The sequence below is a fragment of the Anabrus simplex genome, chromosome 2 (genome assembly GCF_040414725.1).
Source record: "Anabrus simplex isolate iqAnaSimp1 chromosome 2, ASM4041472v1, whole genome shotgun sequence".
Lineage (NCBI taxonomy): Eukaryota > Metazoa > Arthropoda > Insecta > Orthoptera > Tettigoniidae > Anabrus > Anabrus simplex.
The window spans coordinates 620890576-620915702 of record NC_090266.1 but is presented as its reverse complement, the minus strand read 5'-3'; positions in this window follow the sequence as shown (position 1 = coordinate 620915702).

Sequence of the window (25127 nt, the reverse complement as noted above, 5' to 3'; positions counted from 1 at the left end):
GCTCAGAATGCCAGCGCTCTACAACCCGAGCTACTCCTTAGCCCGGCTTTGTAATCTTTATGTTTTTACAATTGGATCTACGTTGCAACGACACAGGTAGGTCTTGTGGCGACGATGGAACAGGAAGGGCCTACAAGGGGAAGGGAAGCGGCCGTGGTCTTAATTAACGTACAGCCTCAACATTTGCCTGATGTGAAAATTGGAAACCATGGAGAACCATTGAAACCATGAACCCCACTATCTCCCGAATAAAAGCTCACAGCTGTGCGTCTCCAGCTGCACGGTTAACTTGCTCGGTACTAATGGTTGAACATCGCATAATCTCAGATAAGTTTTCCACGTCGATGGTATAGGGAAGTCCTAGGAATTGGGAGGTAGCGGCTGTGGCCTTTATTAAAGTACAGCCCCAGCATTTGCCTAATGCGAAAATAGAAAATCACAGAAAACCTTCAGAGCTGCCGATTTTGGGGTTCGAACCCACAATCTGCTGAATGCTCATGTAGAGTTGCACAGCCCGTATTGCGCAGGCAAAACTTTTGGCGGCAGTATTTCCCAGGGATTTCAATAATCTCTCGAGAAAATGACTAAAATGGTATATAGAGGCATATAATTTTCAACTCCTAGAGTGTCCCAGTTCTAGATGAAAATAACTGAAAAACTGCGGTAAGAAGTGTCTGACGATTTTTAACAATATACTTTAAAATGTTGGTATTAATTCCATGTTGATTGTACCAAACTTCCTTTCTCATTACTCAGTCCAGAAGATCAATACAACAGGTGTAGGCATAATTTTTTGCCGGTTTTTGTAATAAATAAAACACATAATTTTCAAGGGAATTCCCCCCCCCCTCAAAATATTGACCATCGGCTTCTACACACTTCGGCCATCTTTCAGGTAAGTTATGGATACCATGAAAGAAAAACTGCTTGTCTTTCACGGCAAATAATTTTTCGAGCCTTTTTTCCGACTTCCTCTAAATTGCTGAAGTGCTGCTCTGCGAGTGCGTTCCCCGTTGATGCGAAGAGGTGATAGATGGCGCCAAGTCGGGGAGGTACGGCGGGTGCGGAAAGATGTCCTATCCAAGCGAATTCGAGGTGTCTTTCACCGGTTTTGCTGCGTGAGACGGCGCATTGTCGTGTAACAAAATCAATTTTTCATGTGTTCTGGCCCATTGAGGCCGTCTTTGGATCAATGCGTGATATAAAATTAATCATTTGTTGGTGATAGCATTGTGCATTAACGGTTTTGCCGGGCTTCATGAGTTCATAATACACAATATCGCTCTGATCCCACCAGACACAAAGCATGGTCTTCTTGTCTTGAAGGACCGACTTCGCCAGGTGACAGCCACGATTTTCTCCGCTTCGGGTTTTCAAAATAATTCCATTTTTCGTCACCCGTCACAATTCGGAACAGAAATGATTTTCTTTCGTGGCGTTGAAGCAGCATTTCACAACTAATTTTTCGATGTTCCATATGCCGTTCATTCAAATCACGTGGGACCCATTTACCGAGTTTATTGACCTTCCCCATTGCTTGTAATAGTCTGCTGGTTGTTTCTTGTGACATTTTTTAATGCTTGTGCCAATTGCTGCTGAGTTTGAGTAACGCCTGCAATTGCTCGTCTTCGTACGTTTGTGGTCTTCCAGAGTGCACACTGTCTTTCACATTGAAATCACCACGTTTAAATGATCAAAACCATGTCTCACATATTCTAATCGATAGAGCGTGTTCACCATATGTTTCTACCAGCAAACGATGACCTTCCACAGCCTTTTCCTTTTGATTAAGTAAGAAAAGCAATGCATGCCGCAAATATTCTTTTTCAGGCACAAACGTCGACATGGTCACTGCACGACACAACACAGATGCTAGTGTTTGGCAGACTCAACTTTTGTGTGCTGGTAGGCTAATGTTAGACGGAGAAATTGACGTATGTGTCAAATTCATACGCTGCGTGCTGTTCGCTGGCGCCATCTCTTAGTGAAACCGGAAAAGACTTATGCATACACCTGGTACACACTCCAGCAACGTATCGACGATCGGAAAAGCCTACCGAGTGAGTTATCTGTAAGCTTGCACCTGGGAGGCGGTGAGTTCGAACCCCGTCTTCGATAGCTCAGAGGACAATATTCCACGGTTTTCCATGTTCTCATCAGACGAGGGCTGGGATTTTACCTTAACTAAGGCGGCGACTGATATCTTTCGAGTAAGAGACGTTTCTCATCAAGGCGATGTCAAAAATCTGAAAAGTGCATTCGTGTGACTTTAAACGAAATATAAAAAATAGAGAAAAGAAAATGCTACGCAGTCTTACTATGGAGTAACTAGTCCGTGTGCCACGGATGTAGTTATACAATGAACCTTATTCGATGTGAAGGGTTATATAATCTTCAGTTAATTTTAATCTCATCTAATCTAACTAATATAATACGATTTTTTTTTTTGCTATTTGCTTTACGTCGCACCGACATAGATAGGTCTTATGGAGACGATGGGATAAGAAAGGCTTAGGAATGGGAAGAAAGCGACCGTGGCCTTAATTAAGGTACAGCCCCAGCATTTGCCTGGTGTGAAAATGGGAAACCACGGAAAACCATCTTCTGGGCTGCCGACAATGGGGTTCGAACCCACTATCTCCCGGATACAATCTCACAGCTGCGCGCCCCTAACCGCACGACCAACTGGCCCGGTATATAATAAGAATTTGTAATGTCTGTTCATACATTCGTTTTCTTTGTCTCAATTTTTAGAGTGTAGGTTACATACATTAATATCATTATCCATCATTTCTCAAAGAGTTTCGTGTGTCTGTCATTCAGTTCGGATTGAATAGCCACAAAAACAGCCAACCATATTTTGAATTAAACATTTTATTATTAAAACAGAGGTATTCAGAATTTCGGTGCACTTAGTTTTTATTTCAGTCCATTAAGTAGAAACTGAGAAATAACATTTTTAACCTCGAGAATGTCGCCTCTCGTACAGAAGCGAACGAGTTAGGGAATTCCCTCGCAGGCCAGTTGATACCATGCCCATGTTTACTGTTAGTTTCTTGCTAAAAATAGCAGTTGAGTTTGCTACTTTCTTACGTTCTGCTAGGGCGTGGAAAACAATGTCGTACGAAGTACATTACTAAGCGTCAAATATGTTGCTCTGAGAGCTCAGTTTCAGTGGTGTACCATTTAGAGGCAGTGGTACTAGAGTTCCCTTCTGATCGTGGTGTTATACGCCCACTTTCAGTGATTTTAAACGGGTTGATGGTTACTCTGTTTCCTTACTCTCTCCTTTCTGAAAATATTCCACGTCTACTAACAAATTAACAGAAGTCAACATATATTCTAATATTACTAAACATATATTTAACGCATTTAGATACATTTTTCGTCAGTTCTATGACTGACCACAACATGATTATTATTTTTACTATTTGCTTTACATCGCACCGACACCGATAGGTCTTATGGCGACCATGGGAGAGGAAAGGCCTAGGAGTGGGAAGGAAGCGGCCGTGGCCTTAATTAAGGTGCCTGGTGTGAAAATGGTAAGCCACGGAAAACCATCTTCAGGGCTGCCGACAGTGGGGTTCGAACCCACTATCTCCCGGATGCAGGCTCACAGCTGCGTACGTCCAACTCGGCCGGTCAAAATCAATTTCCTCGTATGCGAAGCCGTGAGCAAAAGCTACTTCTTAATACAGATGTGACTTAGTACGTTATCAAGATAAGCATCTTCGACTAGCAAATATTTTCAGTAAGACAACTTACTTCCGTGGCATTACATTTTGAATATTCATAATTAATCTTAATTTAAACGACAATTTGAAACCAAATTCTATATACTGTACATTCCTGAAATAAGGCTTTACGAGGTAAAGAATAAACAGCGTTCTCAGTTATGTTTCGAAAATCCATGAAGAAATAAAATAGCCTTAGGAGTGTTACATGTATTACAGAATATAAAAGCCATTTTCGTTTCAACTATGTTTCAACTATGGCTGAAGCATGATTTGATAATGGATTGAAAGGAATATCTAACAGTTATTTGTACGAATATGCCCTTCTTCCGGCAAATCAATTGCAGTTTTTGTTTCATTTTGTGGCATTTGTTGACAGAGCATACAGTCAGCTCTGCCTGTGGATACGGGATCATATCTTGTCGCCATGGGGCCTGTCATGGCATGTTTTGTACTGGTTGGCAGGCCTCGGTGGGGGGAGTTTCAAAATAACGAGCAGAACGGATATGTTTACATCGTTATATTGGCTACGAATAGGAAATTGATTCTGGTATACTGTATTTGGTTAGCATAGTACGCTAATAAAGTTGATGTACTGGTTGGTAAAAGGGTGTTTAGCTTGAGGAGTGTTTCGCAAATCTTCGATTGCTACTGAATGTCCTTTCTGCAGTTAAGTACCAATAGTCGGTGATTTAAGTCTGCTACCTCACCAGGATCTTCCTTGCAATTAGATGATTCAGGAACTCCAATCCTGAGCAAGTGAGTAGTGTAAAAACCCTGCCCAGGTCTCATTCTGATTATAGATCTTACACGTAGTCGGTTGAGAGACATATAAGTACATCTCAGGCTTGTGTGGGATGGTTCGCTGAATGGTGGCGTAATGTTTGCCTTTCGATTCATTTAACCATTGTAAGTGGTACGGGTGAAGCCTGTGAATGGAAGTGAGAGTGCTTCAAACTGATCCTGTGTTGCACGTTGTTTCGCTATCACATCTGGCAATGCATACATGACTTTTGATCCACATCCACTTCATCACCTTTCATGACATCAAGACTTCAGTATATCTAAGATGTACACAGTTCGTGTGCATCAGTGTGGGTGTTCTAGTATTTTAAGATCATTTCTCGATTCTGTGATATAAACATTCATCTCGAAAACTGAATGTCGTAATTTCTGTTTGACCGATCTCGATAGCTGCAGTCGCTTAAGTGCGGCCAGTATCCAGTAATCGGGAGATAGTGGGTTCGAGCCCCACTGTCGGCGGCCCTGAAGATGGTTTTCCGTGGTTTCCTCACACCAGGCAAATGCCGGGGCTGTACCTTAATTAAGGCCACGGCCGCTTCCTTCCAATTCTTAGGCCTTTACTATCCCATCGTCTCCATAAGACATATCTGTGTCGGTGCGACGTAAAACATAATAGCAAAAAAAAAAAAAAAAAAAAAAAAAAATCTGTTTGCTCTGATGGATAACATTTCAGCGGTATAAACAGAGGTTTCTTGAGACTAGGAGAAAGTTTACGAAACTTGTAAAAGTGGGTAGTAATATATTCAAGTTTATACATTATTCAAATACGCAACTAGAACAGGTTAAAAGGCACACATGTAGATGGAAAAGAACAAATTAAATGTGGACGTAAACATTATGAACATAGTGAACACGAAGATTTTTGGGGAAGTGGATTCGAATTTGAAACAAACAGCATGAGAATCGAAACCGTTCATTTGTCTCCAGAACTGAAATCTGTTAAAATAACCGATCTTGTAGTTTTACACGACACTTCATCATAGCCATGGGACGTTCAGTTTTAAGTGTATCCAATCCACAAAGACGTGAATTTTATTATAGTCCCAGTTTTGAAATATCTTCAAGTGCTACTTAGCTGTCTTCTGTAATGGATATTTACGCTAAATGAATTTATAATACACCCGTAACGGATTCCAGCGCACGCACACGTGGAAGTTATTAAGACCCCACTGGAGGTATGAAAATGTTGAGACGTAGTTCGAACAAGGTGATTCGTCGGAGGTTCGAGTCCTAGTAACAGCTATTATTTTTACACCAGAGTTAATATTTCTTCGTTGACAGGAGACCACGAATAAAATCGAAATGAATCGAGAGTCTCCGATGCACGACACATTTATGGTACGGTAAGAAATATGTCATTCCTTCGTAATATGCCCCATTGCACAAACTCACAGAGATAGTGTTCTGGCTCTCGTCCAGCGTGGGTGCTTCGCTGCTCTTGAAGCGGCGGTCAGAAGCGATGCTCGACTCACACTGCAGAGAGAGATACGGGAACGTGATAGGCACCCGGTCCCGGTTTAAGCAGGGTGTCAGCTTCTTAGTAGGACAACTTGTTGGTTGCTACCTGTGAGGAAAATATCTTCTTTAAGGCACTCCATATCAATGATGCTATCAATTTTCTTGACTGTCCAATGACGGTCCGCAACTGGCTACAAGCCCCTGGGTCTTCAGAGGTTTCTAACGAATAAATTCTCTCTGATAACTACAAGCTTTCCTGGTTTACATTTGTTGAGTTAGACGAATCGTGATCAGAATGGTTCGCATGCTTGTCACACATTCGTGTTTTGCTGGGAGTGGATGTCTTCGGATACCGCAGGGATGCTTGATCGCAGACCAGTTTTTTAAATATCATGCCAAATATTATATTAACGCGAGTAAGAATGCGTTATCACAACGAGATTTCCCAGTTGTAGCAAAAAATTATACAAGTTTAAAAAGTCACATATTCTGAGATGGTCTGCTCAACAAACAGACTTACCGACTGGCCGGACAAGAACTCACTATCATCACGAACTCAACAGTTCTGGGCATTGGGTGGTTAGTTCTTTGTTGCACGTCTTGCGTTGTTTTAGCAAAGCAGTTGTATTCACGATGTGGAACGAAGTAAGTTGGTTGTCCTTAGGTGTACACGGATCGACCTCTCATATTTTCGTCCCTAAATCAAAATATATTCATATATATTGATAAGATTAAAAAAGGTGTGAAGTGTTCATTTTAAACACTGAAATTTTGGAACTAGCATATTACATAAATCATAACTGTTTATAAGGAAACTATTTCTGTTCTATACATAAAGTCATAAATTAAATTAAAACCTTGTTAATGAAATATAACATTACTCAAGAAATATCATAATTATAATTTTTCATTGTGTCATAATATAACTTTCACCGAACGGGTTGGCTGCGCATTTCAGGCCTTGTAGCTGTTGGCTTTTATCTGGGAGTTGATAGGATCGAATTCCACTGTCGACAGCCCTGAAAATGGTTTCCCGATGTTTCCCATTTTCATACCATGCAAAGCTGTACCTTAATTAAGGCTATGGTTGTTTCGTTCTCAGTTCTGGCCCTGACCTATTCCATCGTCCTCATAAGACTTGAAGGATTTGGTGTGACGTAAAACCAGTATATATATATATCGTCATCGTTGTTTCACATAGAAAACCCTCTATATGATACATTATTTCAGCTGAGAACTCTGACCAGAAAGGTTCTGTCATGTAAGGTTCAGTATTTCACGAAAAATATCAACGAATGTTCGATCTAAGTGGTACATGTGGCGCGGGTCAGTATTTCTCGCACCTAGTAAATATGGTATCGTGTAAGAGAGGGCCAGGTACCCTAACTTCGCCACTTGAAAGAAGACAAATGAATAAAAAATACTAGCATTGTTCACATTCATGCTGTCAAAGCCAAGGATTAGACTGAGACAGCTCAATGAAGGTATCAAATTTGGTCTACCACGCTCCAGAAGATATAGTGGACTGTTAACACAATGTATAACCAGCAGCAGATCTGGGCCTGATATTTTCGCGGGCAAAATATAATAATAAAAGTCATAACATTTAAATAAGGTCGTAAAATTTGGGGAACTAGCTGCAAGATTAAGTCCAATCCCCTTCCACCTCGAGCAACCGTAGCTAAACACGGGCTAAAGAAGGCGGAGAGCGTGGGTTGTTTATATTGACTGATTCTTTATATTTCATAACTATAAAATTGGTAACTAATTCATGAATCTACATTCCGGTACCATAATTCATGACGTAATAGTACGAACATCTACTCAAGAACCTTGAAGATATGGGACTTACTGGTCGGAGCCGAGGCAGGATGATACCTTTCTTGGTAGAATTCTGCTAGAGACTCAGAATCAACAAAGATCGTTGCACTCATACCATTGAAGTGATCCGTCAGGGTATTCGGACATCATCTACATTCGTCCTAGTGTTAACTCACCCAAAGTGCCGCAATTCACAAAATATTTCTTTTGATTTTTATCTTTCATTTCCTTCACTTATAATTGGTAGATGTATTGAGGAAGAGGAATTAGGGACTGGAATAATTTACTAAGGGAAATGTTCGATTAATTTCCAACTTCTTTGAAGTAATTTCAGAAAAGACTTGGTGAACAATTGATATGGAATCTGCCACCTGGGTGGCGACCCTTCAATGATTGATGGATTTATTGATTGATTGATATAGGCTATTAATTTATAAGCTTGTTGTAGTATTATATGTCCTTAAGGTAACCTGTAATTGTAAGCAGATTAAAAAATATTTAATTTAGGAATGAACTCGATGGATGAAGCTGTACGCATAAACTGGCTTCGGTGGTGGGGTCATGTGAGGCGAATGGAGGAGGATAGGTTACCTAGGAGAATAATGGACTCTGCTATGGAGGGTAAGAGAAGTACAAGGAGACCAAGACGACGATGGTTAGACTCGGTTTCTAACGATTTAAAGATAAGAGGTTTAGAACTAAATGAGGCCACAAAACTAGTTGCAAATCGAGGATTGTGGCGACGTTTAGTAAATTCTCAGAGGCTTGCAGACTGAACGCTGAAAGGCATAACAGTCTATAATGATTATGTATGTATGTATGTATGTATGTATGTATGTATGTATGTATGTATGTATGTATGTATCACTTGATGCACCGTCTCGTGACGGGTTGAGAATGCCCAGACCCGGATCATTTACGAAGTAGTAATTGAGGGAGCTAGTGTGAACACCAGTCAGTCTGCTCAAAGTAAGGTGAAGTGAACAGTCGTAGTTTGGACGTGGCAAGATCAATGAGAACCTTCCGTTTCCGAATTTGTGTATACATTCAATATTGTTAGATTCGCGGCATCACATGTGTACCGCGAATAGCTTCTGGAAGGCGATACTAACAAGCTACAGCCGACCACAGGTATTTAACATAATTAGCAGCGACAGGCTGCAATTGTCTGTGGTATCAGCCAGCTGCAACTGGCTGAAATCATATCTGCTTTCTGTGTCTGGTAGATCAGTTCAGCGAATGTGAATAACTGTTCCTTTATCTGTAAACATTGAATTCTTATCTCCATTTTGTTTTAAACTTGTATTTGGCTTACAGAACTGGACATGGGTTCAGCTGAATTCTAGTCTTCCTTTTTGCTCGACTCCCTACTACGACACCCCATGAAAAATGAAGAAAACTCGGTAAGTAATTTGAAGAAAAAATAACAATTTGGGCCAAAGACTGTTTGAGTAGTGGGTGATTAACGATTTATAGGATAACGGTTAAAAATGACTTTAAAATAGCCCTGCCAGTATGTAATATAACAATTGCAGATTATAAAAGCACTCAAATCGTCATTTCCATTTTTATTATTTATTTATTTATCCCTTCATAATTGGCGAAGATAGAGTCCTCGACCCTCTCTTACACTTCACTACATTCTTGATTATAGGTTGGATTAATTAACTATGATTGCGATGATGGTGATAGTGGAGACGAGTTTTTAGCATTCAACCTGCAGTGAAAAAACAGGAAATATGGTACCTTTTAGACTGAAACATACTGCATTTTTGTACGTAACTAGATTGTTGAAGGTGATGAAATGGAATGTCGTATGGCTTTTAGTGCCGGGATATCCCAGGACGGGTTCGGCTCGCCAGGTGCAGGTCTTTCTATTTGACCCCTGTAGGCGACCTGCGCGTCGTGATGAGGATGAAATGATGATGAAGACAACACATACACCCAGCCCCCGTGCCACTGGAATTAACCAATTAAGGTTACAATCCCCGACCCGGCCGGGAATCGAACTCGGGACCCTCTGAACCGAAGACCAGTACGTTGACCGTTCAGTCGGACGTTGAAGGTGATAATTCTGATACTAACTTGTAACGTAACATGCGCCATTCGTTAGTGCGTCGTATTACAATGATATACATAATGAAAAAATCTTTGGAATATCTTCTACTACGTTTCTGAATGCAGATATTAACGGAGATATAGAAGATGTTATAGCTTACTTTCAGCACTTGCTGACTTTTAGCTTTGTACCAGGGGGTAGAAATTTTACCTATTGTGCTTTACCTTTAATGCTGGAAAAGAATGATACATAAAAGGAAAAATAAAAACAAATTAACACAGCTCTTTTACATAAATTTACGATGTAACTTACCTATTTGTGTCTGAGTCATAACCGTTAATTTTTCTCAATTTCTTTGCCATTATTATAGGTTAATTTTAACTGTAATTATAAAAAATGTTAACAAATAAATGTCAAAGCCCATGGTTAACTAAATACCATGCTGGACTTTGGTTCAAGGGAACCTGGGTTCGATTTCCGGGTAGATCAGTGATTTCAACCTTCCTTGGATACTTTCTCTGGCTCGAAGACTGGATGTTCGTGCCAAATTCAACATTAGATACCATCCTAGGTAGGGGCCCATCCTCACAGACACGCAGGTCGCCTACGGACAACTCTAAAGGCCTGCACGAGGCCTCTCCGAAGGCCATACGCCATTAATTAATTAAACAATTAAATGACACAAATTGCTTAAGTCCTTCAGTTGAAATGAAATGAAATGTCGTATGGCTTTTAGTGCCGGGAGTGTCCAAGGACATGTTCGGCTCGCCAGATGCACGTCTTTTGATTTTACTCCCGTAGGCGACCTGCGCGTCGTGATGAAGATGAAATGATGATGAAGACAACACACACACCCAGCCCCCGTGTCAGCGAAATTAAGCAATGGTGGTTAAAATTTCCGACGCAGCCGGGAATCGAACCAGTGACCCATGTAACCAAAGGCCAGCACGCTAACCATTTAGCCACCTTCAGTTTTAACGGTGACACAGAACTTTATGTCAGGTCATTAGATCTTTGTAGATGAGTTAACATTATTTCAAAGGCTCAAATAAACTCAAATGATAGAATTATCTTAACACTTCAGTGACATATTTCATACTCAAATTTGTTTCATGAAAATTTCTGAAACTATTAGCATCCATTGATAGATCCAGATACGCACTAACATTTTACGACCATGTGCTGCAGTTCCTTGGCGATGTTTGGAACATTAACCAGCTGAACCGCCTCTGTGGTGCAGTGGTTAGCGTGACTAGCTGCCACCGCAGGAGGGCCGGGTTTGATTCCCGGCTCTGCCACGAAATTTGAAAAGTGGTACGAGGGCTGGAACGGGGTCCACTCAGCCTCGGGAGGTCAACTGAGTAGAGGTGGGTTCGATTCCACCTCAGCCATCCTGGAAGTGGTTTTCCGTGGTTTCCCACTTCTCCTCCAGGCGAATGCCGGGATGGTACCTAACTTAAGGCCACGGCCGCTTCCTTCCCTCTTCCTTGCCTATCCCTTCCAATCTTCCCATCCCTCCACAAGGCCCCTGTTCAGCATAGCAGGTGAGGCCGCCTGGGCGAGGTACTGGTCATACTCCCCAGTTGTATCCCCCGACCAAGAGTCTGAAGCTCCAGGACACGGCCCTTGAGGCGGTAGAGGTGGGATCCCTCGCTGAGTCCGAGGGAAAAACCGAACCTGGAGGGTAAACAGATGATGACGATGATGATGATGAACCAGCTGAAACAAAGAGAGAGAGAGAAACAAAGCCTACACAAACGAGTGGCACATATTCGAACTTCGAACAACCTAGCGGGAAATATGAATCCAGAAAGAAATATGTTCGAGACCAGCACATATGTGTGGTCTGGGTCTGAAAGTGGTATTTTACGTGGCTCTTGATATCCTGATCATAGCCAATGACAGGGACCACTGGTCACCATGCTGAGAAGCCGAAGACAACCTCACCACTCACGCCCCATTTATGATTTTATTTTTCTCAAGTGTTTTTTCTTATACGGTTTCTAATAATAATCTTGAGCAACATATTATTTTAATTACCTAGGTTGTGGAACGCTCTAACAAGGGAACTGTTCGGGTTGGACCAGACAGATTTCAATGAACCTTGGGTAATAATAATTTTACCTTAAAATCAACAGGAGTGTCAGAATTAATTGATGAAATACAGGCAGCTTGGGGCAGTTAGTTGTTCATGATGACGTATGAATTGTACAAGTATACCAATAGTTATATTTTAAACTTATATAAATACTTATAACGAAAAAGACGTTTTGACTACACCAACAGAATGTCACGCTCTAGAAAGTTATTTTACTAACACTCAAAATATATGAATATGTCGGTAGCGTAACGGTTAGTGTTATTAGCTGCCGTCCTCGGGAGCTCGGGTTCGATTCCCGGTACTGTCAGTAATGTTACAATAGCAGGAGGGTTGGTATGTGGTTAAAATGGCACATGCAGCTCACGGCCATTGGGGATGTGTCTGAAAAAGAGCTGCGCCACCTCGGGATGAGGACACGAGTTTACCTTTTTACCTTTAATATGTCAAAATATTAGGGTCATAATACTTCTGTATCGTTAATAATGGTACCTAAAATACATTATGTAGTATGAAAACTTCGTCATCCATATATGGACGGATTTGTGTTTTACTTCCACAAACGACGAAACTACCGGATTATTGGATGAGTTGGCCATGCGGTTAGGGGCGCGCAGCTATGAGCTTGCATCCGGGAGATAATGGGTTCGAATCCCACTGTCGGCAGCCCTGAAGATGGTTTTTCGTGGTTTCCCATTTTCACACCAGGCAAATGCTGGGGCTGCACCTTAATTAAGGCTACGGCCGCTTCCTTCCCACTCCTAGCCCTTTCCTATCCCATCGTCGCGATAAGACCTATCTGTGTCCGTGCGACGTAAAGCCACTAGCAAAAAAAGCTACCGGATTTGCATTCAGAATCACTCATTTTGTAACGGTGTGGACAGCCTATTAAACAATGACAGGCGTGCAGGGATGTTCTGATGTCTTAATCGATCACCATTGCAATATAAGCTCTTGATACACCACGTTCCATTTAAAATTGCACATATATATACTACTTTTTGAGTACGTAAACTTTAATTTACCGAAGAATGTCTATTGCTATAAGGTTTATAATGCCTCAGTTGACCATCCTACCAAATTTGCATTGCAATCGGTGTGGTCAAACCCAAACAGTTCCTTTGTGAGTTGGGAGTAAATATTGTGACGTGAACATTGAACCAAATTGAAGTACTAACCGCGAAACGTTTAGTGACACTTCGGCTCTCTAGTGCTGAATCAATAGACCTCGGTTATCTTCGAGATACGGATTGGAAACCTATGACACCAAAAGTGAATCGAGTATGCATTGCGGTTAAGATATCTGGTGGTGTAATCACAAAACTTCAACTACTATTGTTAATTTTACAATAAAGCAAAGAAATATAAATGAAAAATGAGCTTTTGAAACCTATTGCATTGGAAGAGGAATATTCATGTAGGCCCTACATAACATGAATACCTCAGAACTCCTACTTGGAAAAGAACATCATGGTCCATACACAGGGAGGGCAGAAATATAATAGCAGACGTAGAAGACTGCTGTGATGCAGAAAAAATGAAAATATATATTTGCTCTTCCCCCACAGTAAGTCGACTGAATGATCTGCTGCATATACGGGAAATCTGTTTCTACAATTAAGAGAATTAAAACATTTCCTGCCTATCCACGCACCCCTAGTAAAAGGAGGTAGGCCACTAACTATTTTATTGTTATTGATATTACAGGGAAAATAAAGAAAAATGTCCCAACAAGACTATATACATGTACGAGTGTGTGACGCAAATGTGGGCATTAGGTAATGAAGGTTAGGAAAACTCATATCGATCACACTATCAATGCAATTCAGATTTCAATTCCAAATAGTCGGCAGTTTTACTGGAAGAGTTGAATTCCCTCCTTGCCCCTCACCCCCGTAAAACGAGGTGTTACTAAAATTTTCGCGGATAGTATGGACGAAGTTGAGGTCTGGAGAGAGACGACCACCATGTCAGATATTTTACACAGTTTCTTATGGATGATATTCACCATGATGAAACTCTGACAAAATTATTCTTGAATATTTAAAAGGCATTTGAGCCATTGATGATGAAATGATATTGCATAAATAATATCATTTGGGTAGAGGAACTATTAATGACTAGTTTAGGTAATACACCGATAATTGAGCCCAGTTATTCGAACAGTAAAGGGCATAATGAGATATACAGTGTCATTCTCAGGCGAAGAAATAGACTTAGATGATGATCTACAGCACAGGGAAGTATTTTGAGGCCTATTATTTTCTAAATTTATGTGAGTGATCTCCCTCATAATATCGAAGTAGAGACCACAATTCTGTACGCTGATAGTACAAACATGACTTACTTGACTTATTTCCTTTAATTCCAGGTGGAACATACGGCCTCGACGAAATTTCTCCAGCTTGTTCTATCTGCCGCCAATGCTTTCACCTCCCTCCATGTCTTGTTAACTCCAGAAATCTCCTTGTCTATGGTTCTTTTGCAGGTAATCCTCGGTCTGCCTTGCCTGCGACTGCCTTGTGGATTCCAACTCAATGCCTGCCTTCTGATACTTTCTTGTGGTCTTCCCAGGGTGTGCCCAATCCATCTCCATTTTCTTCTCATTATCTGTTCCTGTATGGGACTTCGACTTGTGGCCTCCCAGAGGTCTTTGTTTGAGATGGTTTTTGGCCACCATATTCTCATAATGTACTCGTACATCAAACACCGATTTATAAAAGTCTGTAACCTTGTGGTAATGTCTTTGGTCACTTTCCAGGTCTCACTTCCATACAGTAACACAGATTTAACATTTGAGTTGAATATCCTTAGCTTCGTTTTTTATACAAACATAGTTGTTAATAATTATGACCCTATATCAATAAAATTATAGCAAATGTGGACCTGTATAAGTTAAAAACAAATTAACGCAGAATTAAAAAACCGTTTCTTTATGGAATTCACGCCATAAAACTATCATAATAAAACTACTAAAAATTATAACCTAATATTACATGTGATTGCAATTTGAAACGTTGATCACAAAAATGTTATGTCTCTATATAGATGAAGGGCTAAAACAATGTTGTCTTGTCGAAGAATACGGAAGCCTCTGAGTTTTGTTTATTTTACTTAAAGGATTCTGACTGTTTAAGTTGAGAATATGTTAGAATGTCATATCGCGGCTTAGGAAACAATACCACGTATCTGGTAATGCTCTTCCAATATTTTCCTCAAGACTGGTATGGATATGCAGCCCATCAAAATAATTTTCGTTTTGTTCATTAATCTGCGTGTTTGTGTAAAGAAAAACTAACCTTACCGAGCTGTAAGACAGTATGTTTCCATGACGTACTCCTACAGTACAAAATTTTTAAGGTTCATTTTCCTTTACATGTAAGTGTAGAAAAATGAACACAACGAAACTTGCTCTGATGAATGACATACTCATATGTGATTAGGAGGCGTGACCAGTCTTAAGGAAAATAATGGATAGGAAGAGCATTGTCAGATACGTGATATTGTTTCTGAACACGCGACATCGTTACTAAGGAAGCAATACCGCGTTTTTGACAATACTCTTCCTATCCATTATTTCCCTTATGACTGCTAGCCACATATGGATTGCAATCCATCAGAACAATTTTCGTTGTGTTCATTAACCATCAAAGTCTAACAAGAACAAGCATCATTATTAAGCGCGGTTGCGTTATATTCAGTGGTGATGGGTCAATTTCAGCTCACTGCACCTAGGTTATTCTCCTTCTCAGAATTTTAGAGCCTATTTTTAGTGTTGTAGTAGTTCAGTTACAGATTGCGCCATGTCAATAGCCACTCGTGTGACTGTAGTTTAACCCATCATTTGTATTTAGAATATCGCATTTTAGATCATTGTTAAGAGTTAAGAAATCACTTGATAATTCCTCTACAGCCTGCATAAGGTCTTGAAGTATTTGTACAGTCCATGAAGGCTAAATGAATGAATGAATGAATGAATCAATGAATGAATGAATGAATGGGTTTACCCATCCACCTAGGCGAGCAACGTGACACGTTCCATGACAGGGCCTGGAAGACCAACATTTGTAAGTTTAATCCTGGGCCTTAACTATATTTAGTGTCCGGCTCCATGGCTAAATGGTTAGCGTACTGGCCTTTGGTCACAGGGGTCCCGGGTTCGATTCCCGGCAGGGTCGGGAATTTTAACCATAATTGGTTAATTTCGCTGGCACGGGGGCTGGGTGTATGTGTCGTCTTCAATCATCATTTCATCCTCATCACGACGCGCAGGTCGCCTACGGGTGTCAAATCAAAAGACCTGCATCTGGCGAGCCGAACATGTCCTCGGACACTCCCGGCACTAAAAGCCATACGCCATTTCCATTTCCACTATATTTAGTAACTATTCTGAATGTTAGTTCTTTCGGGATTCTGCGACAGTTCTTATAGATAAATGATGGAGGAAAACATTTCATTTCTACGGAACCTACAATTTCTTCTTATTCTCTTTTTACAATCTGCTTTACGTCGCATCGACACTGATAAGTTTTATGGCGACGATGGGATGCGAAAGGGCTAGGAGTGGGAAGGAAGAAACCGTGGCCTTGATTAAGGCACGGCCCCAGCATTTGCCTGGTGTGAAAATGGGAAACCACGGAAAACCATCTTTAAGGCTACTGGCAGTGGGGTTTGAGCCCACTATCTCCCGAATGAAAGCTGACAGCTACGTGAACCAAACCGCACAGCCACTTGCTCGGTGGGAACCTACCAAATTCCTTGACCGAAGTAATTATAATTACAAGCAGTAGCACACGTACCACGACACATTGGCTGTTAAACAGGTTTCAAACACCCATATTCATGAAACTGAGAAAAAAAGTAATTTTTAGTGCCTAAACTGAGCAAACAACAAGAGAGCTAATCTTGACACACGGACAGACTCTCGTGACAAGTGTAACAACATCGCGAGACAAGTAATCTTAATATAAGAGTGTAGGTCGTTAACTTTCTTTAATTTCAACACCTGATTCGTCTTGGAGTAGTCGTAAAGCTCATACATTGATTAGGAGCGTGCTTCAGGCTTCGTCACGCGTGTTACTTCTGGTTCATGTGATATTCATTTGAAGTGATCCCAACAGAAATTCAACAAGCTTACAGACTGTGAAGAACGAAACATGTAGCCTTGTCTAATTCTTACAATATGTCTCAATTTAGATTGCCCTTTCCTTTGTAATATATTCGGTAGTCGCAAATTCCTTCAAAAAAGTATGATGTATGGCCATTCAAAATGAAGCTTGGGATCTGAACCAAAAAGAGAGAACTTCTATTGTTCGCTAAGCTGGTATGACACATTGCCATGCTCTAGTTGATGAACGAGCTTAATGTGTCCAAGAAGTCTCCTGTGTTCGGGAGGTCGTATGTACTCCGGTTCATGATCCTCGAATCAAACAATCAACTAACCAAGCTACTGGGTGATGAGGTCATCTTCAACTGCTGCTCAGACAACAATCTTCCTATGCGTTGGAGTGTTACTTGGAAGCGCTCAAAACAATTTTTGTTTGTACGAATATTCAAGCTCTTCACTAATTTCCAATCGTGAAATTACCATCTTTTCGCCCCCGTGAGGCATAGGGCTCATCAGTTGGTTCGCCATACCTCTCCAAGACTCTCGCGGCTAGTGTACTGCTGTTCTTTGATTTGAAGGGTAATTGACAAGTGCGCGAATGACAATGTAGACATGATCTGAAGTATGTCTGACTGTTGCACAAAGGAGTATTTTAATATGATTTGAAATGTCTTTGACCTGTTCTAAAGATAATCTTCATGTGTTTTTGTCTGGTGGTCATTGGAAAATTCCCGTAGGATTTGATGTTCTTTAGTGGTACTCCAATGACAGATTTTATTAATAATTAATAGATATGTACTTCGCACAATGTGCATGGATAAATTTACAAGTTATTTAGTACAGAGTTCAGTCAATGTTATCCTCCTTCTTTTGCACTCTTTCGCGTGGTAACGATCAAATTTGTTTCCACATTAGTGTGCATATGCAGCTTTCATCTGGATCATGGAAAGATTTCCTATGGCATAGTTTATAATGGAATCCATAGATTGGGAATCGTGTTATGGTGTGTCTCAGTTCGTACCCTGGTTTCTTTCCCTCTCGGATGTCGTCATAACATCTCCTATATAAAAGTCTCCCGAAATGTCAGCCTTGTTCGCTCGAAGTTCTCGGAGTAAAGATTTTATATAGTTTGAAAATGGCTTTTATTCCATACACAAGAAAGAGTGAGTCCTCGTATTAAGCAATTAATCGGCACACAACATTCGCTTAGGTATTATAGTGAGGATCAGATATCAGCCGCACTACGACGACTTAGCCTTAAAATAATGTTTAATGTAACAAATCAGACTCAAAATTCATGTATTCAGAAAGTTAAACTTCATTAAGCTAGGAAGCAGGGAAGTTAGCGTCAAGGTGATATACTAAACCACGCCCATCTCCAGAATAATATACCCATTTATCTTTCTGACGTTGCAAATAGATGACCATTTAATCCTTTATTCCTTTGCTGCTTCTTAATTTAAGCCAAGAAGTAGTACGGTTGGTTTCAAATCCCATATTTATACTAATTTTTGTAATATTCAGTGGTACATATTATTATTATTATTATTATTATTATTATTATTATTATTATTATTATTATTATTATTATTATTATTATTATTATTATTGCTTAGCTTACGGCAAACAGTACACAAATTTACCAAAGTAATTATAAAAACACACAAATAAAAAACTGACACAATCAACTGCGCATCAAGAGAGCTCAGTCTGCTATATCAGGACTGTCCAGTCGTTCTATGCCCTAGTCAGAGACATTATCAAACTCCTCCAAAGACTAAGAGAACGATCTGGACTCAAATTCGGTGACGATATGCCGTATTGTTAGTTTCTGTGCATCGCAGTTTCGCAGTTACAGTTAACGAAAGATTTACGGAACAGTGAAAAACAACAACAACAATAAAATCTACTTGGTGCAGTAAGTGCTCAATGAGTCATAAAGTGATGCTGTGAGTCAGATTTCGGGAATTTATTGCTCGACGAGTCCTGAAGAGTAACCATGAACTGGCTTTTGGGAATTATTTGCATGACGAGAGATCGCCTGGTGACCATTTGGCATATGATTATTTCACTTAAAAAGGCACCAGAATGTGCGAATAAATTAATTTCCCATCTCTTCTTTGACAGTGTAGAAGATGTCGTCACAGAAACATATGATAACGCATCAAAGACTTGTAGCTAGTCCATGTCTGTATAAAACAAATAATTGAACGCCGTTCTGGGAACTCGAACGTGATTTGCCTCCTCGGGGACCGTCAGCTGACGAAAAATCTTTCCTAACACTATAAAAATTATCTTGATTCAAATATTTTCGGTTGCCAAGTTAATAATTTAAAGGACTTCCTGTGAACAAGATGGAATTTTGTACATAAAGCAAAAAGTACATTAAATAAATGGCATTCAGATAATAATACTAAGGTCCATATGGTCCTTAAACTGTGTCGCTGTTTCGAAAAGAATTAACAATAATTATACGTGTTAGCAAGTGAGATGGCGTGAAAGAATAAATAATTTCTCATCTCTTTTTTGACAGTGTCAATACAATAGCGCTGTATGCAAACGCAAAATTAATTTTCAAAACCACAACTGAATTAAGCAAATAGTCTCAGAACTATATTTCCGATTTAAATAAACGATAAAATTGTATTCATAATAGTAGTGAAATGCATTAATAATAAAAAACCACGAGCTATGTTACTTAGATCTGAAACTTTGAAGACGTCTCTAAACAAAGCTTGGTATGAAACAATGAAGGATAAGGAGAGAGTGTACTCTGATATGAAGTCGGCACAGCTTCAAAGTCATAAGCAGAGTTCGACATTATCCCAACGAATGTCATCAATAATTTTCGAAGTAGACTTATTTGCTGAGCTGATGTAGTTAACATGATGTCCAGGTTGATTGCAAAGACGGCTTTGATTTTTCAGTGCGGATTGTGCACTCTGTCGATATGAGAGACAATCAAGTCATTACACAAACTGCTGAGGACGTTGGTCCCAATACGATCACCCAAAAACATGAAATCGATAAAAGCTCTTTGTGAAGTTCAGCCATGGAAAGTGTAAATACAGTAAATAGCTAATTAATAAGGAGTTTTCATCAAAGTCGTACTTCTACTCTGTATGCCTGACTTTTTTGTTATTTTGCTTTACGTCGCACCGACACAGATAGGTCTTATGGCGTCGATGGGACAGGAAAGACCTAGGAATGGGAAGGAAGCTGCCGTGGCCTTAATTAAGGTACAGCCCCAGCATTTGCCTGGTGTGAAAATGGGAAACCACGGAAAACCATCTTTAGGGCTGCCGACAGTGGGATTCGAACCCACTATCTCCTGGATGCGAGCCCATAGCTGCGCGCCTCTAACTGCACGACCAATTCGCCCGGTTGTATGCCTAATTAAAACTGTATTTGGTATTCTCTTTATGATTACTTATGCCCCAAGTTTCCAGGTGTACAGTAGAGTTGATAAATGGGAAAATAAAGGGCGAGTTTGTAATATTAAATGGATGGTAAATCAACTTTAGCGTCAACTATTTCGAGACAGGGTATGGACGTCATATTAGCCCGTCAATGCCCAATGTCACCTACAGGTGACACTTAATATTAATAACATTTCCTGTTCATCAGGCTGCTTGAACTCCTCTGCTGTTGGAAATATTTAAAGAAAGGTTTTATAATTTGACATGGACCTTTTTTAACTCGCAGCGTGCACTGGTCAGTCAGCTATCGCTCATATAAAAGAGGAAATAGGATGGATTGGCGTGGAAAAGAAACTGCAAGTTATTATGGAATGGAAAGCGTGTGATGAAGGATAATTTTATTTTGCATTTTATGCATGTAAATTGCTTAAATGTTCAGTAATGAAAGTGATCATTCTTAAGCACAATATTATAATTTAAGAATATGTTATTGCCGTGAAAAGGCATGGTGTCACCTATAGGTGACATTGGTCATATAAAGTAGGCCTTTTGTCCAGTTTCATTTATGAATAGTATCCTAATTATACTTCATTTTTTCTGATTCTTTTCATTCTGACACTGAATGAGGTACTAGAAATGTTGGAAGATGACAGTAATAATGCACTATGTGTCCTCCCAATGATGGGTATTTGACGGATGAGGAAAGTGGTGATGAAGCAACTAATTCTGTCGATGTCAATCCCCTTCCTGGAAGAATTTTGAGGATGACAGTGGAAATAAATGTGAATAAATGTGATATCAGCAGATGATGGTGAGCCGATACTTTCTGATGAAATGCAGCGAACCATCATCTTTTAAGAAAAATACAACACGTTGTAGGCAGCTACAGAGGAGAATTTTATTTTCCGATTGGGTGAGATGACGTGCATGAGGAACCTTCGGAATATGACGGACCATTACTGTCTCTAAATCAGTGTTTTGAATTACTGTTCATTGAAGAAGGAGAATCTCATTGTGAAAATGTCCAACTTATACGCTCTGCACAGGAACGATGTGTTAGACACATTCAGATGATATAAGGGTTTCTATCGCTGTACTGTACGGCCCCATGGCTAAACGGTTAGCGTGCTGGCCTTTTGTTACAGAGGCCCCGGGTTCGATTCCCGGCAGGGTCGGGAAATTTAACCATAATTGGTTAATTCCCTTGGTACGGGGACTGGGTGTATGTATCGTCTTCATCTTCATTTCATCCTCATCACGACGCGCAGGTCGCCTACGGGAGTCAAACCAAAAGACCTGCACCTGGCGAGCCGAAGTCCTCGGACACATCGCGGCACTAAAAGCCATACGCCATTTCATTTCATTTCCATCGCTGTACTATTGTTGACCGGCTAAATGTATTTGCAAAACATAAGAATGTTTTGAGAATTAAAATAAGCTGTTTTCAATAACTTAGTTTCCAACAGCATGAGAAGAAGTAAATTTCCAGAGATTCATCAGTATTTGCATCCTTCAGATAATATGAATCTCCCCTCCCCTCCCCCCCCTCAATGACAAACTTCGCAAGGTACGAGTATACTAAAATTTCTAAGTCAAAACTTTGGTCAGTAATTTGAGGAAATCTGTTCAAATGATCTTACAGTGGATGAAGCAATGGTTCCCTATTACTGCCGTCACGACACCAAGAAACATATCCACGGAAAACTTCTACGGTTCGGCCATAAACTGTAGTCAATTGCTACGCGATTTGGTTACCTCATAGCCTTTGAGTCTTACCAAGGATATAATCGGTTTAGCATCCCGGACAGTCCAAATATGAGCGAGGGGCAGCAGTTGCCCTCGCACTTGAAAGTAGGCTACCAGCAAGCTGCGAACTGTAACAGTACTGACCAATGTCACCTACAGGTGACCCTCATGCATTTTGTTTGTGGAACATGTTTTCTGCAGATTTTTAGTTTTGCTTCCTAAAATATATATTATTTCGTACATTGTGTTTAGGCTTTGAAGAGTTAGATATGTGGATGACTATTAACTTTTAAAAACTACATTCATCGATTTCTACCGAACAGGGATAATTTGATAATAGTAACTTACATTACAAGGATCGAAGGTGAGGTTTACGTGCGAGACGAGATATTGAGATTTCGATACGAAAATGTACAATAACTTACTTCAAGTTATTTGAGTCTCTCTGCTTTTATCTAAATAGTACTGTAATATGATGAACTCATTGTGATGCTCAGTTAAGGGCCGACCATTCAAGCAGTGGGTTTGACTCTCCCACATGACGAAGTGCAGCCATCTGGTAAGTTTCTGTTTTACGTGTACTGAAATAAAATGTTTATGGCATATTTTTATACTGGTAGAAGCTGAGTGCCGTAATTACGGTATTGTAGAGTTCCATTTCTCAAAACATATGAAAATCGACATAGTACGAAATAAAATTAATTTGAATATAGTTTGAACCTTTAACATTCGACATTCAAGCTTTTATATTTATCAGCTCCAATTTTCCTCCCTTCCACTTTCTAAATTCTTCCCTTCGTAAACTGAGTATACTGAAACTAGCAAGATACCCGTGCTTCGCTACGGTATTAAACTGAAAGTTATTATTCAAAGTTTTACATTTTGGGGAGTCCACAGTCAGATGAGAGCCTGCAAATACGCCGTCAGTTCGTACGTCAAACAGTTTTGTGGGAATGAATATTTATTTTATGATCTAACATTCATTTTGAAACCCATACGGAAGAATTTGAATGTTTTAAACCCTATCTCATTTAACATCTAGGATGTAAAAGCGACCAACCTGTGAAATTTTGATTTTGTACGTCGAACAGTAATGGAGGAATTAATATTTTTAAGGGGTGAATGTTTTTAAATATTTATTAAAATCTAGGATATAGAAGACCACCTTCATAAAAATTTAAGTTCGTGCCCGAAACTGTTTCGAAAGAGTGGATATTGTGTTTTTGAGAGTCAACCACAATCCAATCCCCTGAAAGAAGAAATATTTTGAAGTATACCATATTTTACACCTAGGATTTTAAAGAAGACCCTTCTCATAAAATTACAATTTTGTACGTCAAACGGCTTTGGAGGGATGAATAATTTCGTTTACGGAGCTAACTTAATTTAACACTTTAGGTGGAATGTTAAAAAATATTTCCTATTTTACACCTAGGATTAAGGAAGGAATGTATATATTTGTTTTCGGATCTTAACCCACATTTAACTCTCTGAGCGGTTAAATTGTTTCAAACCTTCTGTTATTTAACAGCTAGGATATCATTCGACATTTGAAATTCATAATTCAAACATTTTCATATAAATGCATATTTCTGTCATCATTCCTCATCCCCCAGTTAGAACCCCCTTAGGGGTGTATTGGTTTAAATCCACTGCTTAGTTTTATCCTCATAAAAAGAGTTCAACTCATCTTACACCCCCCGTAAGTTGATTCCACCCCCTTCTCCGCCACAAAATACGCGCGTCTTTATTTTTAAAGGAGATTCCAAATACCAATTTTCTCGTCCGTAACATCCTTCATTTCCGAGGTATAAGTATCCTCAAACAAATAATTCAACTCATTTTCAATTCATTTATCCCCCGCCGTTAATTGGATTTCCCGAAAACAAAAGGAAACGTGTATCTTTATTTTTAAAGGAGGCTCAAAACACAAAATTTCATGTCTGTAACGTCTTCAGTTTTCGATATATAAGTATCCTGATGCAAACAATTCAACCCCTTTTTTCAGTCCTTTTTATAACTCCCAAAACTTCGCTTTAAGTGGATTTTCAGAAAACAAATTATGCGTGTTCCTTTACTTTCACAGGAGATACCAAACACCAATTTTCTCCTCTGTAACATCTTCAGTATTTTTATATATAAGTATCCTCATAAAAATAATTCATCACTTTCTTCACTTCGTTTCACCCACCCGACCCCCTTAAATAGATTTTCCGAATAAACATAACTGTTTCTTTCTCTTTAAAGGAGATTCCAAATACCAATTTTCACGTCTGTAATATCTTCGGCTTTGGAGAAACCAGTACCCAAATAAAAATATTTCAACCCCCTTTTCCCGTCATTTTTATACCACTTGAGTGTTTGATTTAATTAGCCTGAAAAATGGAAAAAATGCACTCGCTAGGCAAATCTATCAGAATATCACGTTTAAACATTCACGCGCCGGATATTTAAAACCTGCGGTAGACATTTAAAAATGGCGGAGTGCGGAAAAAGATCATTTATCGTTCCGCAAAGGTCAGATATGTATTTATGACAAAAAATCAGAAAATCAATTTTTCGACAATTTTTGGCCACATTTCACTTCCATTGTCCCTTAAATTCTAATATTGTCTTGACAATAAAGATAAACAATCCAGAGATGCATGGACAAGATTGTTGATTATTGCTACCCTAGTAATTCCTAGAGGGTTCTTCTTCAAGGTTGAAGTAAATGCATATTTTTTTCAAAATGTTAAAGCAAAATAACAATATCCAAGTCCACAAGGGCGTGTATAACAAGCAAATAAATTCTCCTTTGCATATATGGAATGTTTCGCATGTAAGGGTTAACATAATAATGCTGCATTTAATATGTTGCTCTAATGATTAGACTACT